At 39.5% G+C, this 19,708-nt stretch overlaps 1 protein-coding gene across 2 annotated transcripts in view; it reads left to right on the top strand.

Annotated features, from left to right (window-relative positions):
* The window catches only part of mrtfbb (myocardin related transcription factor Bb), a 72,967-nt gene that overhangs the window by 36,777 nt on the left and 16,482 nt on the right, over positions 1-19,708 (top strand). The gene's annotated exons all lie outside the window — the stretch shown is intronic.

Here is a 19,708-nt window from a genome sequence, read left to right as displayed (position 1 = left end):
TTTATCTAATGAGACAATCGCACTAAACAGTAAATGCACATTGTTACTCTGAATAAAGTTGTTGTGTTTTTAATCCTAGCTTATCTTTCAGTGTGAAATATAAATAAAATGTCCCGGCCTCGGTGTTCACCGTCTCCTCCTTCCTCGTCAGGTGAGCAGGTTCTGACGACTGTTGATGACTTCTCACTTGGTCAAAAAAGCTGTAAGCGTACACATTTGGCTTTTGGATCCAGAGTGAGCCTTGTTATATAGTCAGTCATTTGTCCTGGTTATAAGAATCACTAGAGGATGCCGGAGGGAAAAACAGCAAACCTAATGAGTCTGTCTAAAATTTGAAGGGTTCACCATAAAGTGCAGCTGACGGCACCCGACTGTATGAGCTGTCAAGGGGTCATGGCACCAACAAATCAACCTTTAAAACCAAAGCCGAGTGTCACACAGTGTGATTCTTTTATTTAGGTGTGATGACAGTGAAAGATTGGCACGCGAGACGGAGCAACACGCTCCCTCATGACTATACATAGCCGAGAGACTAAAATTGGTGAGATATGCAACATCTCAAATACATCAAGCGGAGCCTTTAAATAAATTGGAGACAAAGTAGGCCAGTCAGCGCCGACTGTTCGTCTTTGTTCAATCTCGGCGTCTGACATCTTTCCCTTTGTCTTCTTCTTCATTTTCCACACAATCAAGAGGCGGAGCGGTGCAGAGAAAGGTTGTCATGGTAACAGGAAAAATAGCCAGGATGACCATGAGTGAGAGAGACCTGATAGCACACTGTACCGTTCAAAGTATTCCATGACCTGATACTACGGCTGCAGGATATTACTTTGAGATTTCCTGCAGATGAAAAATAAGTCACACAGTAGTTTGGGCTTCAAGGTCACTACTCTACTGGAAACGGGCTTTCTGAAGATTATTACTGCCCTGGGATGTATTGTTAGCAAGTTTCAGTTTTGCCCAAGCTATTAAGTTTAAATTTAGATATCCATTTGGAAAAGCAGCATAACTCCGAGCTTGGTTCATCTTCATTTAAGTCACTGCTGTCAAAGTGGCCCATATCCCAAATTGCTAATTTCTCTTTGTGTTTCCAGTGTGTCATCTGGAAACCGAGTTCAAACTATGTGTCAGAAAAAACGCATAATTAGTTTTTTTGTGTGTGTGTTTGTAGTCCAAACTAATCACTAGATGGACTGACGGCTCACAATTGTCCGCAGCATTTTATCACTGATAGCGTTGTATGGTTGAGACAAACTTTTGAAACTGAGCATTTAAAATTGAGTGTCTTTTAGAAAAGTCCTCTCAAAGCAGAAAGAAGCCGTACGAAATCTGATTAGTTAAGCGCCCAGTTGAGAGGGAATGAGATCAAGCGACCTTTTGTGCTTTCATGATATATTTTCTCGTCATGTGAAAGAGGAGCTTTTGAAAACACTTTGATTTCATAGTATTTAACGCATCGTGTCCTAAGCAGATTAACGTTCAACCTCTCGTGATGTTTCAGATGTTGCATATTTATTTTCCTCTTTTAATTGTCACATGAACCACAATCTATTAGTCACTCCTGATGCTGACAGTCTCATAGAGGGACAGCTCTGTAAGACAGGAGAGGATCCTCTCCGACAGAGACAGCTGAACTTTGCTGAAGTGCTCGGTCACTGACATACCTGCAGCGGTGTCTGCTTATTATTCTGACAAAGACCAGTAAGAAAGACTTCATAATATCCGACTCCTCGATATCTGGAAATAGCCACCGGACAGACTTCAAACTCTCTCTGAGTTTAAAGCAGCTGTTAAAAAAGAATGTGAGAAGAAACTATGGGGTATTTTTGTTATTTTTGTAAAAATGGCTATTTTAGAAATGTGTCTCTTCTCGTTGCTCCTCTCTTCACTCCGTTTTTCTCATTTATCTGACTTTTAATCAGTGTGTGCGCGCTGTTTCAAGTCTCTCATACAGAAAAGACTAAATTAAAAAAACTGTGTTTACATGTTGATAAGTAGCAATAAAACTATCTTTCATTATGTATAATCACATCTAAATGATCTTTTTTAACATTTAACAAAAAAAACTGTTCATACAGCTAACTTATTGTTTATGCCTTACATTTACATAACCAAAAAAATATCTCGAAAAACATTAAAACTCAACAACTAAAGTTGATGCTAACTATACGGCCTGACCAAAATGGATTTTCTTATAGCAGCCGATATACTAATAAAAAAACCAAGAAGAAAGAGGCATTAGGATCAAAACCTTTATCCATAATCTAAGAATTGTGGATCCAAAAGGAAAGTACTGACGATGTTGTGACTAATACCAGATCATTAAAACGAGGGAGCTTTGTTTCCTCCCAAAAAATGAAAATAAAAAAGGTAGCTGATGAATTATTAATATGTTGGGAGAGAGATGGATTATAAACAAAACAAACAACTCGGGAGACTTGAATCCCTGAGCCTCCTCTTTTATTGCTTTCAAACTGAGAGATTCAGTCGGAGAAAAGCGGAAGAGATGAAGCCTTGCATGTCGGTTGAAAGTCGGGTCGCCCTGCTCCACAGAGAGCACTGTGGAAGCAGTGATGTCTGGCAGTAGATACCCAACAGCCCATTCAGGACGTCTTCAGAGGTTCAGCTCATTTCCCTCAGTCAGCTGCGGAGCAACAGGGTGGCTGCCTCGCTCCAAGTTGGCCAGCTCCATGCCAAAGTCTCTAGTGGAATGCTGGGCTCATTATAGCGGGATGAGAGTTCACTTCTCCTCTAACTATGTGAGCTTCACTGGGGATAATGAGCCTCCTGACCACTGGGAGTAAAAGCTTGTCTGGCTGCTTCAGTCTGTCTGTAGCAGAGGAGCCTTCACTCCCTGTTGTTTCCCTCCTGAATCCCATCCTCATGCATTGTGATGCACGTCATCTTGCAAATCGCACTTAACATGCAAGTCTAATAGCTTTGGAAATATTTTGTCTTTAAATTGTAAGAATTTGAGAAGCTTTGGTATATAATCCTATGATTGCATGTTATTTGATCACAGTTTTCTCTAAAAGTTGATGTTTTTGGGGAAATGCAGTTAATCACTTCCTGTCAGTGAGTTAGGTGAGAAAATCAATACCACTCTCAAATGTGAATGTAAAGCTACATTCAGCATTTAGTTAGCTTTGCTTAGCATAATGACTCGAAACAGTAAAGCAGCTTGCCTGGAGTCGTGCAACAAAATTCCCCTAACATCACTTATTTTTGTTTGTTTAATCTGCACAAAAAACTAAATGTAAAAATGACATTTGGCCGATTTACAGCACCAAACTTGTTCTTGGCACCGAGCAGTTGCCAGGCAACCGGCAGAGACTGAGTTACTGACCGTGGTCAAGAAATAGTAAGCACATTAAAAATAAATCTGTCAAACAATAATTAGTTTGAGTTTTTTCACACATTTTTGTAGCGATCCAACAAGCAATGTTTGAGGTGTTAATTGGTGAGCTTTACCTGGACTGGTAGGATTCTGTCACCTTCAGACTGATGTAGGCAAGCTCTTTAGCCTGTTTGCTAAGATTAACTGTATGGATGCTAGCTGTAGCATTATATTTACAGATTAGTCATCTCATCTAACTTTGTGCCACAAAATGTCAAATTTTTCCTTCAAATACTTCGAAATGTACCGTCCACAAAAGTATAATAGCATCAAATATCTAATTAAAACCGAACTCTAACCAATGAACAGTAGCACACTGGTTTGCCCCATGTCCCATCTGCTAACATGGAGAAGGTGGGGATCTTTGGTCTATACAGCAGAAATCCAGCAGAAATCTCGTCCAATGGAGGCTGGAATTGGCTTCAATCCCCAACCGCCATGACCCCCGCAGGATAAGTGGTTTAGCTAATGGATGGATGGATTCAGAACCTTGACATGACAAAGTTTAATGCCACTGCCACTTATTTGAAATTTTACTAGAACAAAAAAATGTATCCTCGAACCTTACCTTGAAGAATTTTTCTTCCATTTCACGAGTCACAGCTGTTGGTGGTTATTTTCAGATGTCATTGACAAGTCACCTTACCTTTCAAAAACTCTCTTGCTGCAGGCGATGCATTATGTGTGAGAGACCTAGATATGTGGGTCTGTTGGGGGGGGGTGTAATGCTTTTGGTGCTTGGAACATTAGCAGCTTGAAGGGAAGGGGGAAAAACAGTGGACCTGCCACAGCAGAGATATCCAGAATTGGGCTGCCAGCCTTGGCACATCTCCCAGAGAATTGTGACTCAACTGTAGCTGCTTGAATGTCCGTCCAGTCTGTTCCCAGGTGACCCAGCCCACAAAACGCCCTGTACTATCTTTACTGTGCTTGTGGCTTCTTTGATTATTTTTAGTGGCTTTCAAAGCACACGCGTGAGCGGCAGTGTTTTCAAATTCGTGTTTGAAACATCTTATTACATATAAAAAAATAATGTTGCCATAAAAAAAACAGGCTCTGTGTTTCTCAAGGGACCAAGTTGTTAATGACTCACAATTTAGAGTTGATGAATAAACTTTTACATGAACATTTTTATCTGTATCGCCATTTGTATTCCTCTTATCAACTTTATACATATATACCATTTTAAATTAATTTCCTATTGTTTTCTTTTATGAGTGTGTGTATATATATATATAAACAGTTATAGTACATATAGTTTACTTCTATTAAGTATGCTACTGTGTAACTATACACACATATATTATTCTCATTCATAGGGAACACCATATGCTTTTACCGTATCCTTATACGTAATGACCAAACACAGTATACATCCTTGTGCAATCATCTCATGCCACTGCACTTGTTTCTCTACAAATAATATTTCCATCTGTAGTGAAGGGTGTATATTATGTACCTCATTTTGACAATCTGCTGCTGTAACAAGTGAGTTTCCCCAGTGTGGGATCAACAAATCTTATTTTATGGTCTAAATATTGAAAAGTAAATCATTTTAGATCTAAATAACCTAAATGTTATTAAGTGATGACGAATTAAGTGCCATTTAGTTTCAGGGGAAGGCAACCGATATAACATAACAATTATTTTTGGAATAAGGTTATTTCTGCTTTGTGCATTACACTGTTCTCTGCCTCTGCCTGTGTGGTGTTGGGATAATGTGACCTTGACCAATGTCCTCTATGAGTCCACCGTGTGCTGCTCAGGGAGAAGTGGAGACCTCAGTCTAGAAAAGTGAAGAGGACAACAAGTGAGAGCTTTAGCTGCCTGGGTCTCCTGTGCAGTGTAATATGAAACTCTATTCTTCGATCAGGTCTATTTTCAGCCCACACTTTTCACTGGAGCAAAGCTGATCTCCCTAGCATGCACTCTGGGAGAATTTGGCAAGAGTGCACACACGCACACGGAGAGAGCCGACACTTGGCTAGGTTACTCAAATCAAATTGGGGCTAAACTTGACCTTTGAGGGAAAGTCTCAGGTCTGTGCTCAGGCCTGATCTGTCGGCAGCCACATTAAAACACAATGAGCCAACATGTGTCTCACCTGAATTTACAATGGACTGAAATCTCTCACATTGGACAATAGAGAAAAACATTTCAGGTTTTTCTCGAAATACTTCTTAACTTACAATACCTTATTATATTGAGTTGGTAACACTTCCAAACAGGGTTTGCAACACTTTTCTGACAACATGATCAAGCTGCCCAATTTGTGCCAACCAGAGACTTTTTCATTTACAGCAAATTGTACTTCTATTTGCCCGAGCTCCTGTCAGAGGCGTATTTCGCCGCAGCTCGGATATATATTTATTTTGCTCCTGTTTTCTGTCTGTCTGCAAATTTATTTTCCCCTTGTCACATATTTCTCCACGTTTTTCCCTCCGCCAAGTATTTTCATAGTGCTGTTGCTTTCATTTGTTGGACTTCAATTGAAACTGATAAGTGTAGACATCACAGCTATGAATTTTGTCCAAAGAGAGTGTTTTTTTTTTATGGAACTCAATTTCTGTCAGCTTCTGTTTATTTGCCATCACACGCACAGACCACAGACTCCCCTGATACAGTATATGATAACTTAGAATATTCAATCAATTCCTTTGAGTATATATTGTATACAGTATGTCCCATAAAGTAACTTATTAAAGGTGAAGTCTTCTTTTGAGCATATAAAGATGGATAATGTAAAAAAAAAAAGGTTCACTAAACCAAAACTGTATTTGCAGTCTCTGTAGGTGCTTCACAACTCTTAGCACCAACATATTCTTACAGTGTTAGATGTTTTGATTTACTTAGGAAGGACTAAGGTTATGTTTTTAGCCGCGGGTTGTTCAGTAACCAGAAGGGTGGTAGTTTGTATCTTTCCAAAACATTGCGAGATAGGACTTTTTTTTTGTCAGTTTCTCCGGTAATAATGTATGGATCTTGTACGTATAGTTTAGAAAACCACTTCCCTTGTCGTTTTTTTCATCATAAGACCCAGACAGATGTGTAGGATTGCTTGGCTTTGGCAGAGCTGTGCACTCTACTTAATGCCATTCTAGATGTTTTTATTTTTCTGTCAAAGTCGCAGAGTAATGAACAACCATAAAATGTCACAGATGGAAAAAAGGATAAAAAGGCTAATAAGCTTCTCAGCGACTTTACTCAAGGGGATTTCATATCAACCCTTCAGGTTTTGTCTTTCTATAACAAATGTCATGCCTTTCTGGATGACCGAGCTCAGAAACCTCAGTGGCTGCAGTCAAGTTTTTTGCCAAATGAGTGTCGCACCTCTTAAATTGTTCTGACATTTACATTCAATGAGAGTCAAGTCGCGGCTGATTTATTTGTATATGCGTTATTCACTGCTGTGGAACCTGTGGACGTCACTTCTAGCCGCACTGAGAGAGCAGTTTGAAAATAAAATGACTCTAATCAAGTCCTTCATTCCCTTAAATGTTCACTTTTAGAAAATCACAGGATCAATAGATATATTGGTTATTTAAACCTTATACAGTACATGTCCTCACTGAAATTCTGTTTAACATTAGTCATTTTGCCGTATCAGTCGCATTGTAGGTGCTTAGAAAGAGGCTGAAAATACAATATTCCTTTTGTAGTCCGATTTTCTAGCCTTTTTCTGAAATTCTGTGACATTTCCTAATTAGATTAAGATGATTAATGTTTAGTCGTTGATGTTTGCTGCAAGTAAACGGCTGATCTAAACTGAGCATTGTGAGTGTTTGTCATCAGAACACAAGATAACCACTCAATACTTGTTTGTGTCTTTGTTTTTGTGTCTTTGTTTGCAAGACATCTCAAATTCAACCTAGGAGGTTGTCATCTGCGTTTATTTGTCTGTTTGGACTGATTAGCATGAAATGTAGTGGAAGGATGTGGTATGGGGCACTGAAAGAAGCTGTTTCCTTTTGATGCGGATCAGGGGGTGGATCCAGGAATTTTGTATTAATTTGTTTAACATTGCAATACATTTTCGTTGATTTCTCAGAGAATTATATTTTGTATCTTGAAAATTCAGACATATTTAGGGGTAGAGGCTTTTTTTTCAGCCACCATTTGGTAACAAATTGGGTAGAAACCTGTTACTACCACCAGTGTGTAGCTGAGAAACGTAATGTGGCTTAAGCTATGAGGCTTGTTTTGATTTAAGGGAACTGTTGTGCCCCGGCAGAAGTTTGTGAAATAACTCCAGCATGACTGCAGATAAGATGACACTGTGCCTGCAGGTGGCACTACAGCACCATAACAACTTCAGCTTTGCACAGGTCATCCCTGAACAAAGCCCTAATGTACACTCACTTGGTTTTTCATGGTGTCCCAAGCAACCACTCACTACGATGCATGACCCTGCTTTATCTCGACACTCACGTAAACACAGAGACAGATTCTCGAGCTCTCCAGTTTGATTAGCAGCATATTGAAGTTTTAATAATCCTGTCTTAAAAATTTATTTTATGCTGACATAAATAAAATATGGCCTTCAGATTGTATTCATTTTTTTTTATCCTACCCCTTCATACTTCATCGAGATAATACATTGAAATGAGAGAAATAAATGTTCATGTGAAATTAAATTGAGTTATCCTGAACATGGGTACCTCAGCAACCGTTATTTTAATATAGCCGGACATTTTAGAAGAGATAACGTCCTGTGGAATCATGATGGACTCCAGCGATTTGCCTCTGAGGGAGAGAATCACTGACTAATATAATCACACTCCTGTAGCTCCATACTCAGCTCTATATTTGGGACTGAGCTGATGGGGGGCAAATGGACTGAATCAATTTTAAAATTATCTCCGTGCGGCACTGATGCAACACTTGAGCTATAATTTTAACCTCCCAGATTCAGTGGAGCCAAATGACAAACTGCAGCTCATAAAGACTTCACTGCCCCCTTGTGTCTTTATTTAGATTCTCCAAAAAGGTAAGGAGGTTTAATCGTTATGTTCATCTGCTTGTTGTTTCTTTAAATGGATAAGTGCTTCAGGTTTACTCGAGGAGGATTGTCTCCTTAAAAGCCAAACTAGACTATGTTAACAGATAACAATGCATGACATAGTTTCACTTTCACATAATTAAACTTACAGTCTGACTGCCGATTTCCTCTTTGAATTCTGCTCTGAGAATTCTGAGTTAGTTTTTTCCGTATCACTGCTCTACAATACCTGGATCTTTATTAGTTGTTTCCCACATGTACGCAAATCTAACAATTTATCACAAATGCTCCTGGTCCAAGAGTTTTGATTTGATTTGCAAAATGTAAAGTAGGCCATCTTGGAGTACAATTTGTCCGAGAGGATGAGCAGAGAGAAACACCATAACTGGTCATTTATTCCTCCATCCCTTGGGCGACAGTATAGTGTTTATCTGTTTCTATTCAACACACATGTGATGTGATGTCATATGATTCCTTATAATTTAAATATGAAATTTTCCACTTTTACCAGTTTTTCCACTCACTGGCTTTCACTTATAGTATCTCTGATGGTTAGAGGAACATTTTGCTAGAGGCTATACAGCTGCTTTTTGTTTATGAATAAAATATCAATGTTTTCAATCTGTAATAGATATTATAATATAATTTGAGAGATTTATGTCTCCTGAGTAATAACCTTGCAGGAATGTTGATTCCCTGAACAATTGTTTTGGAAAACAAAGATACATACCTAATAAAATAATAAGTCCCCTTTTATAACACTAGATGGCAGCGTAATTCAAAGAATACGATCCTCCCTAAGGGAGAACATTATTTAATTTGCAAAGCAGGAAATATACACACCTGTATGTATTTTAATATTTCTATGATAGTCCTTTTTTAGCTGTAGCCAGATGTAGCTGTATTCTTCATCACCACATACCAATAAAAAATGTATTGGTGTGTGCAAATCTAAAATCTACCCTGGTCAAATACGTCAAAACGTCTACAGATCATTTCCAACATCACCATGCCCTTATCTAAATGATGTTTTCTCATTTTTGAGGTAAAGGATGAAATGTATCTGTGAATTTTATCAATTTAAAAAAGGTGTCAAAAGTTGGCGCCGAGGACTTGAGGAGATGCAAAATGAGCAGTTGTTCCAAATTCTTTAAAAAATTTGTTATGACATTTAATACAATGACCCTTCTCTTCAGAGATATAGTAAAATAATACTGCTGCCATTAGATGATGTTGTAGAATAAAGGCCTATAGTCTTGGAGCCCGTCACCATTAGGTGGAATAATATGCATTACTCTGTTATATGTGGGCCTTTCTAAACTATGTACCTGTAGATAAGAAAAACCTGACCATGTTAGACCACATCACAAACAAAAAGAAACACAAGCTCTCAGTGCCCCCATCCGGAGAGAGTCTCACAGGAATGTGGAACAGCTTGTAGTGCTGCACATAATTAGATAAGAGCTGGACACACTCAAGCTCATATTGTGCATAAAGACCTGTTCTGCTTTTATCTAATTATGTCCAGCGATACAAGGTGTTCCATATCCCTGCCGATGGTGAATTAGCTTGAGCTTTTGTGACAATTCAAAATGTGCAAACATGAAAATATGTCTTGCATTTGCCAGGTCTTTTGTTTTCTTTTTTCATTATTATTTAGCTTTTTGTAATCCAGGGTAAAGGGTAGTTCAATAGGAGTGGTAATAACTCGCGGGTCTCTCAGATGCCTTTTAATAACACTTTGTTTTTGAAGCCAGAAACCACAAGCAGTGGGTATAAAAAGCACGGAGGACCCAAACATAGTTGTCACAAGCTGGGAAAGAACTTTGGGGGGAGTTTCTGGGGGGCCCCAAGGCAGAGGGGTAGCATTCAGAGAGTCTAAGTGGTGCTACAGATTTGTAGTGAATCCAATCTTGGGTCCTGTTGGCTCTCCCACAGCAGATATAATTCAAACCGAACAGAGATTCTTTGGCCAAATACCCAACCAACCTGACCAGATTATCTAAATTCATCATGTGTCTTACAAAATGATATAATTGTTTCAGTCTGGATTGATATGAACTATACTCTCCCAGGAACCCTTGGCCTTTACAGCCCATGATGCATGTGCCATGTGGGTGTGGGATCTGCAGTTTACCGCTTCAGGCCTGAGTAAATACTGCAGCCATTCCAGGCATTGCTGTGAATGGTGGAGGAAGGAAATGTCTGTAATCAGGGTAACTTCACTGTTTCCCATAGCTGCGTCAGGAAGTAAATCAGTCGCAGGGAGATGACAGTAGTTGAATAGAGGGAGCGTATCTGACGGACACAAAAAGGAAGGAGGTCTTAGTTAGGTTAAGTTGCTCATCATCATTATTTCTTAATTTTTAGTACCACATCTCTTCTTGGACAAAATGTTTTTGAGGGAAGACCAGTGAGCCACAAGGGATTTTTTTAATTTGACCTTGTGTCATCTTTAGTGTATAGCTTTCATATTACATTGTTTATTTGAGAACAACGTTGCAAACTTTATATCGCTGGAATTTATAGAGCAGTTAATGTTTCCCTTGTGGTCTTAGTCGCACAGCCTGCCGCTCTGACTGTCCGTCTCCTTTGGGGCTGAGGCCATGGTTACACTGTTGTTACTACTTGTTATTGTAGTGAACAAATGTTATTCCTGATCTTTTTCTGTGGACAAAAAAATAATATGCATACCACGAGCCTGTGTTGATGGAGGGTTCGTTAAGAAACTCTTCAAAGTTGAGATTAAGGAAACACAGGGTATCCACACACTCGAATATTGCTCCTAAAATTAAGATTTAGCCACGACTCCAATGTGTATTATCCGCACGTCCACTCCTCTTCCACTCACTTTCCACTCAGGCATGGAAAAGTTACATGGTGCCAAATGTTGGCTCATGGCCTCTGCGTTAAGTCTGGTGCATTAACAGCAATTTAGAGTAATGGCTTTTTTTACACTTCACAAGCTCCATAACTTTCCCTCTTCTGATGACATCATCACATCAGTGTGTGAGCGTGTGCCACATGCTAAAACCCAGGTTTCTGTTAATGTCATTTGAGTTCAAAGCACATACATCTAATGCAACGAGAAGACTATATCTGAAGTAAGACCTTTTTCCTCTGAGTCAGCAGAGCTGCAGGCCTGTGATTGTATTACATAAAGTAAAATACGGCTGAGCAGTCGTCTAAGCAGTCCTCGTTCACTCCTGCTTGTCTAATGCAGAAATCTACTTTAGGTACTTAAGATAGCTTAATTATTCAAGAATTTAAAAAGTAAAATTTAACTAACAAGAAACTTGCTCTCAAGAACTAATCTAAGCCATCATGTTTCGGCAGCTCTCACCAGATGTGGACAGATCACAACAACACAGACAATCCATTCTACGCCTTATAACACTCGATCATTCATGAAGCCAGTGTTGATTTTTGATTATGTCTTTTAAGCTTTTAGCATCTGTTTTCTTCTTTTTTTCCATCTTTCAGCGCTGCCGTCCGCACGGCACTGAAACCCCACTGACTGCACTGCATTCACTCACAACAACACCATGAGTTACAGCATGCCAGTGAGCAAACAAGAGGTTATTTCTGTCTGTGGTCGAACCGTAACTGCCCCCCTGCCAAGCACACTGCTGGCTGGGTCTAACCAGGACAAGAGGGGGTGGCGACGGAGGCGGCTCGTGTTGTGTGTAGCAGCCACTGGAGGGTTAATTAGACTTATGGGAAAGTTCTGGTTGTTGAAATCAGGGAATGTTAGACGAGGAAGTGTGAACGAGTGGCCCGGCTCTTTGCTGGAGTAACATTTTGTTTTCTCACATGATGTACAGATGGTGGGGATACCCTGATACCCCAGACACACAGACATGGAACAGATAACACCCCCCCAAATCCAGCTGCTTGTTCCACATATACACTGAGCTATTTTTAGAAGCGTGGCCTGCCTCTGTTTTATAGTGCTGAGTTGTTTTTTAATGGCGAGGTTTTAGCACCGCCTTCATTAAGACATTATTTTGTCCTGTTCTTTATAGCTATGTACACAGGGCTCATTCAACACTTTTTATGTGATATTATCAGCTCATTTCATAACAACTATAATTGGTCTGGCTGCCTCTGTACAGTGGGATTGTACAAGTTAACTTTATTTATGAATGAATTTATTTATTGTCACAGATTATAAAGATGATCGTTGGAAAAAATGCATAAAGTATTAAAGATAATTATTTATCAGATATAATGTTATAAGCCGATTGATTGTCTTTATTTATTGATATCCCAAAAGCACCACGATAGAATAAATGGATAATTATTCACTCTGTGTTTACTGTGGTTAATTCACAGGTAGATAAAATGTATGTGATAACTCTGTCTATATAAGAGACGTGTTTAGGACTCACATGTTATTAAATGATCTGTCTCAGTTGTAAATAGAGATTTATCTACTGTAATATTGCTTCTGTGGATGTAATTTATTGATATTAGTTCAGTTATACTCTGTTTAGTCAATGATGAGAGGTGAATTTAGAGGAAAGATTTGAGATAAAATGAAAAATGATGTTTCAGCTTCTTAATTGATGCTGCAGCGTGACTCAGTTGTTCCAGATGTATTGCATCATTAAATTTCAGTCATTTCTATGGTAATTAGTCCAGTCACTTATGTGGTATTTTGATGTCATGGAAAAAAAATTATCTGCAAACCTCAACTTCTCTACAAATTGTTGTAAGTATTGACTGATTAATCTCAGTGAAACAATCGGTCAGACTGACTATCTTTATTTTCTATTATGAAAACCGTGGGAAAGAATGTAAGTCTTTGTTAATGTGAATGCGGTGCAAATGACATGTGATTTTTTTGTGTGCGGTGGCCTGATGCACATGCTTGAGCGTCGTTACAGTTTGCCTGTGGGCGACTGTGAATATGTGTGTTCAGTATAAGTGTGTGCAATTAGTTGTCTTCGGTGACGATGTTAATGTGGCCAGAGCTGCCGCAGGTCTGCCTTTTTTTTTTCCCTCTCGGGGGCAGCTGCATGCAGCACAGCTTCAAAGAAAACTGGAGGCCTACAGGGATTTTCCTCTGGCTTTCCCACCATCTGCAGAACCCTTCATGGGATGTGATGGTGGCGGGTGTTTGTGGAGACTCCCGTGTGAAAATGAATATCCAGTTTTACTGCAACTTCTCTCAGCACATACAGTATCTCTCAACACTAAGATTTATCACTTGAATCGTACTTGTTGTGCTCGTATCCTTTTAAAGGCTGATGTTACTTATGCATACGGAACATTTTGGCTCCCATCATCAAAACACATTCTTAGTTTATTGTCTTTCTTTACTGAAGATAATGTCACTGCTGCCTCCCAGACTTTTTACAACCATGATATATAACAGTAGGGCTTGAAATGTCAGAGCTTTGAAACCCTGCAATCATTCATCCACAATCAAGCATGATTTGATTAACAGATTCATAGTTCGATCAAACTCAACACCTGTCTTTGGCGTATAGCAGCACATGCACAAGAATGTGCCGGCTAAACTCAAATCGATCTTACTCAGTTTGACGTCTTGGCTCGGAGGGATCCAGGAATGAGAGCTGTGTGTGTTATGGAAGGAGCTGTGCACCATCCATACCTGCACCTAGATTGCTCTAAATGAGCCTCTTATCCAGACCTTCCCTGGGATTCTTTCTGGAACCAGCCCAGTGAAAATCCACAAGGAATTTGACATAGTCTGGGTTTTATAGGAAATACCTATGTGAGCTGAAATAGATGACTCCCTCATCATGGAGCACCTGAACTTGATTACAGTGCGCCCATCAGCAGGCACCATCAGCAACGGCCAGAGTTACTCACAAAGCCTTTAAGTGGTGGTTTGAAATCGGATTATGGTCTTTAAAGATTGTTTTCGCCTGCAGTGTTTTTGTTTCTTATGTGATCGGGGGCTAAACTCAACGAGTTTGTCACAAAATGTAGTTTGACCTTGACGCTTTGCAGCACCGTGAGCGAAAGTAAGCTGTGGGCAACTTGGTAAGTTTAAGTCTGTGTGTTGGTCTGAAGCCCCACATGGGACTTGATGTTAATGAGGGCTTTGATGATCAAAGGAACTTTATCTGGGAGAAAAAAAAAAGTGTGGATTTTGGCAAGAGCCTAATGAGATTGTCGGGATCTCAGTGAGTGGGTGGCTGTGTGCACTTTCTCACCGCGCCGTCATGGCAGCACAGCAGCATAAACCAACAACCTCTGAAGTCACTTGTTAATTTGACTGAAGGAAACACTGTGGACTGATGTATATTATTGGGCTTTTGTTTGCAGCATGAACAGTTCTATTCATCCTCCGCTACACAAAGGAAATACGTCTGATCAGGTCTGTCCCAGTGATGCATCATGACATAACAATAAGCACAGGATGTGAGGTTACAGGAAGGTATAACCGCATTGTCTATATGGCTCTATAGTAGTATTTGCATCATAGCTCTAGAATATTAAAGGTTCAGTCAGTGTGTAGAAATTAGTGACATCTGGTTGCATGTTGGAGCTGAATACAACAAACTTGTACATCAAGGTAAAAGTTGATGGACTGAAACACAAGCCATCAACTCTAAACAATAAGAAAGAGCTGGAATCAAGTGGCACAACCTTTACTGTACAAGTTGCATTCACCCATTCACACACACATTCATACAGCACTTCTATCTGCAATGCTTTTTCTACCTCACACATTCATGCACACAGCCGGCTCAGCCATCAGGGGTTCAGTGTCTTGCCAAAGGACACTTTGGAATGCAGACTATAGGAGCTGAGGATCGAACCTCCAACCTTCTAGTTAGTAGACGACCTGCTCTACATCTTGGCTACTGCTTTTTAAAACTTAAATACTTGCTAAAAAAAATGCTAAACAATTTGCGGTTCTTGTTTCCTAAGTTGGAGGATTTGCTACTTCTCCTTGTCATACAGTCTGAATATGTTTGGTTTCGGACATTAGTTCAGACAAAATAAGAAAATGTCCTGTGGTTTTCTGGGAAGTTTTGATCAGCATTTCTTTTTCAGAATTAATTTAGCTTTTACAGACAAAAGCTTAATCAGTTAATCAAAGAGCCCATTAGCAGGTTAAACATTTAAACGAATAGGGAACTTTAAAAATGAAGTTACTTTAACTTTATTGATAATTATTATTAAAGCACCCATATATATTTTACTTCTTCACATTATGGAAAAACAACATGATGGCCAGAAGTGACAATGTTTTGACCACATGAAATGTAGAGTATCCAGAAGAGTCAAGAGTTATAATTTTTTTTACTTTTGGCCTATTTGGACAATCTGGCTCAAAACTATAAATTCTTAAACTTTATTTAGTAATGGGTTTCTGTAGTAGGAAAGGGTTTGTTTTTTGTTTTCTTTGCTTTTCTTTTTACAGTGGTTGGAAGGAAAAAAATAAAAAAGCTAACTAAACAGCACTAGCTGCTGTGTCAAAGAGGAAATGCTGCGGTCTTGGTTGCGTAATGATGTAGAGCAATAAAGAAAATAGCTGCAGTTAGGCTACAGTGAAATAAATGGGAAAACCAGCCTTAAATCCTAATCAGTATGTAACAGCCTTGTTGGTGTGTAGTATAACTTATATGATACATGAAGCAGTGGGAAGGAGAATATTGAGCTGCTGGCATCGTTCCCGGCTCAGATTCAAAGCTCATGTTACAAATTGCCATTACCAACAACACTGTGCTGTACACCAACATCTCAGCCCCTTTTCCTCATTCTTACGCCCGGGGCACACTGAACGGCAGTGGAACTGCTTGGTTTTCATTTCCGCACCCATGTTAACAGATTAGACCTGGCACTCCGGCTGCTGCTGCTGCTGCGGCCCTGCTCAGCCGCGTCTCAGCCGCGTCTCAGCCGCGTTTCAGCCGCGTTTCAGCCACAGAAGCAGCACGTAGAGGCCCCAACAATTTTCTCCACGGAAATGATCTTTCACCACAGTTTTAATGCTCTGTCGACATATCTTTATTATCTATCTTTTTCTATGTCACAAACGTAAATGTTTGCAACAAGTCCTTTAACAGTTTTAAAAATAAAAGCACTCCTGTGTTGGACTGAATCCGTTCATTTCTAGAAGAGCAACGCAACACCAGCGACTGAACCGCGGCTGAGCAGCGCCGCAGCAGCAGCCGGTGTGCCGCGTCTAATCTGTTAACGTGGGCGCGCAAATGCAAACTGGGCCATTCTGCTGCCATTCCGCGTCCAGTGTGCCCCGTGCGTTAGGTTTCTACTACCTAACGGCACTTAAAGTATTCTACTTCACATCTTAATGACTACCAGACATTTATTCAAATTTTACTTTCTCGTGATTGAAGGAGCCATTGCCAAAATCTGCTCCTGGTTAAACATTGTTCAATGGGGTAATGTTCAAGATGAGAATGGCCTGGGGAACATTCAGCTCTTACTTTCAGAAAGTTTTCTGGTTTCTTCTGAAATTGCTCATCCCACTGTCGATAAACACAAATCAGGCTCATATACTAGAAGGAGGAGTTTGGGGAGACAAACTTTACGTTTACCGTTTGCGATCAAGGCCACTGTGGGAAAACTATTTTTGCCTGTGAAACAAATCAGATCAGCATTTTCTTGGAAGCCAAAACATAACGACTTTCCTTAGAATTGTGGATTTTTTTTGTGTTTACAATGAAGTTATGTTGCATCACTGCATCCCTTTTACTTGGTAGTGCCTTAAGGCAAAAATAAATTTGATTATATCTATCACTAAATATCTTTGTTGGGGGAGTGGCACGGTCAGGGGTGGCACGGTGGTGCAGTGGTTAGGTCTGTCACAGTAAGAAGGTTCTTAGTTTGAATCCCAGTTTGCCCGGGGTCCCGTGGAGTTTGCATGTTCTCCCCCACGTCTGTGTTGGTTTTCTTATTATGTAATAGTTACATAATAAGGTCTTGAACTTGATGTCAAGTTAATGTATACGAAGGTGCACAGGAGGATGATAAAAATTCTTAGTATTTCAGAGAGTCGAATAAATAAATCTAAAAAATAAATGTACGATTTAAAAGAAGTGTAGGGAGAACAGCACTGATATTTTGAGCAACTCGTAAACTAAGTACAGTATAATGGCATAATTTATATAAAATTAGACAACAGCTATGAAGCATTGTTTTTCCCAGTTTTAACTTAAAGATCCGTGGCACTTAGCCATTGTTGGGAGCCTCTGGACGAAACTGAATAACTATGATTAACAAGTTTTCCAATAGGAACGTTAGTTACCCAGTATTTTGGAGACCTTTCAGTCCTTCAGTGGTGATGAAACAAGAGATTAATCACTTCCTTGCTTCTTTTCCAAATACCTCACTTCATTATTGAATGTCAGCATTATAAGTGGCAATGCTGTCATTTAGCCAAATATCCCATTTTCTCTGTCCCACTTGTTTTTCTTCGCCTTCTCTGGTATTGAATCTTATTTTGTAGGTGCTTAGTCCCATATGCACAAGAAATATTTAAAAAAGGCTTTACTCAGTTTAAAATATGAACCTAATATATTTGGTTTAAAGCAGTGTGTTTTTGGTAAGTAGCTTGTTTTATGACAGAATTAAACCAAACCAAAGTCCTATAATCAAACTGTGGAGTGAACAACCAAAACTCCTTATGGAGGGGGGGGGGAGTTCAGTTGTGTGGTTCCTGCTTTACGTGGTGTGGAAGCAAATGGACCAGCCACAGGATTTTATGACTTTAGTAATGTGATTATTTGTCATAATTCAAAGCTAAACTGCAATCTGAGCCTATTTCATGTATCTTGCTTGTCAACATTTAACTGAAACATATAGCAACTAGATTTTGACACACTCACAATATCACATATGTCTTTCTTTTATCTTTGGGAAACTAGTGATGATAAAAATACACATACAAAGCTAGAATGGGATTTCCCGGATGCTGACAGTCACCAGTTACCTGTTGGTTCACGTGTCTTCATGTTAAACCTCTGTGTTTGTTTGTAATAAGTTAGTTATGAATATTGTCTGCACGAAAACTTAAACCCAAATACCTACATCTGTTTTTTTTCTGTCTAGATCAAATACACCAAACTACAATGAACTTAATTTCCTCGTACATGCACCAAATTCAATTTTTCTTCAACAAAAACCTGTGCTGTGATCAAATACTCCTTCTTGCCTGCAGCTGCAAACTCACATGTTTTCACTCTATTCTAAATGAGTGATTATAAATTTGTCATAGTGAAAAAAAATAGCCAGTGGTAAGCAGATGGATGTAATAATGAGAGTGATAATCATCAGCTAAAACGGCTTTTGATAACAGTCGATGCAGTGAAATTGTTGCCGTGATAAAAACATGTACTCTAAACTGACGCCCGGTGTTGATTTGAATATAGTGTCGATAGTTTATGTGAATGGAAAACATCTTGAATCAATAGAAGCTACCTTGCGGTGTAAGACAAGAGATCAGACTTTTAAATTGTTGCAGACGAGGAGAAACAGCATTGTTCTGGAATGGGAATTTGAGAGACCACAGCAGAATGATGCAGGAGAGACGTTTTGACTATGGGACAAAACAGGTGTGTGAGGTATTCATAAAATTTCTGTTTGATTTCATTGTCCAGCGCACTTATGAAACATGAACTCAAAAGGAATTCTGCGTATTTACAGACGTGTGACACGACGAAAGATGTTTTTCCCACATTCCGACTGCTCTGACCGTATTTTTTATGCTCTTGTTCACCATTATTCCGTCCCAGCGGTGAGCCGTCATAACATATTGCGCCTGACTGTACTAGTCCCATTTGCTTTGCCGGCTGCATGTTTTCCCCCTGTCCAATGCTGTTTGACTTGCATATTTCTTGATCCCAGCAGTGAAATCGTAATAATCCAAAACACAGCGGTGCAGTCCTCCCCAGTATGTGTTGTCCTGTTCGGGCACATCACGGGAACAGCCAGGAGGACTGTGTCTCCGCGGCTTTACCTTCACATCAGATCCGTAGCGGGAAAAGATGCCCGAGCTCTTAGCTTTGACATATTTTTAACACAAACTTCCTGGACCCTCTGAGACACATCAGCACAATTAGTTTCATTCCCTGTTATCTCATTTCCTGTTTGTGCATTTTGAGCCACCAATGCCATGTTACACCATTGTAAGCCACAAGGTTTTTTGGATAATCCCTTATACATTTTTGTCCCCTCTTTGAATTTTTACCATCAAATCTTTTTTATGGTCACACCGGATTGATACAACAGCTATGACTAGCTCTGAATCAATGGTGTTGTAATGGAAAGCAACAATGGAAACTAGAATGTCAGCACATACCTCTGCTAAG

The sequence above is a fragment of the Hippoglossus stenolepis genome, chromosome 16 (assembly GCF_022539355.2).
Source record: "Hippoglossus stenolepis isolate QCI-W04-F060 chromosome 16, HSTE1.2, whole genome shotgun sequence".
NCBI classification, from domain to species: Eukaryota; Metazoa; Chordata; class Actinopteri; order Pleuronectiformes; family Pleuronectidae; genus Hippoglossus; species Hippoglossus stenolepis.
Note: the sequence above shows the minus strand (reverse complement) of the source record. Positions and strands in the feature narration are given on the sequence as shown.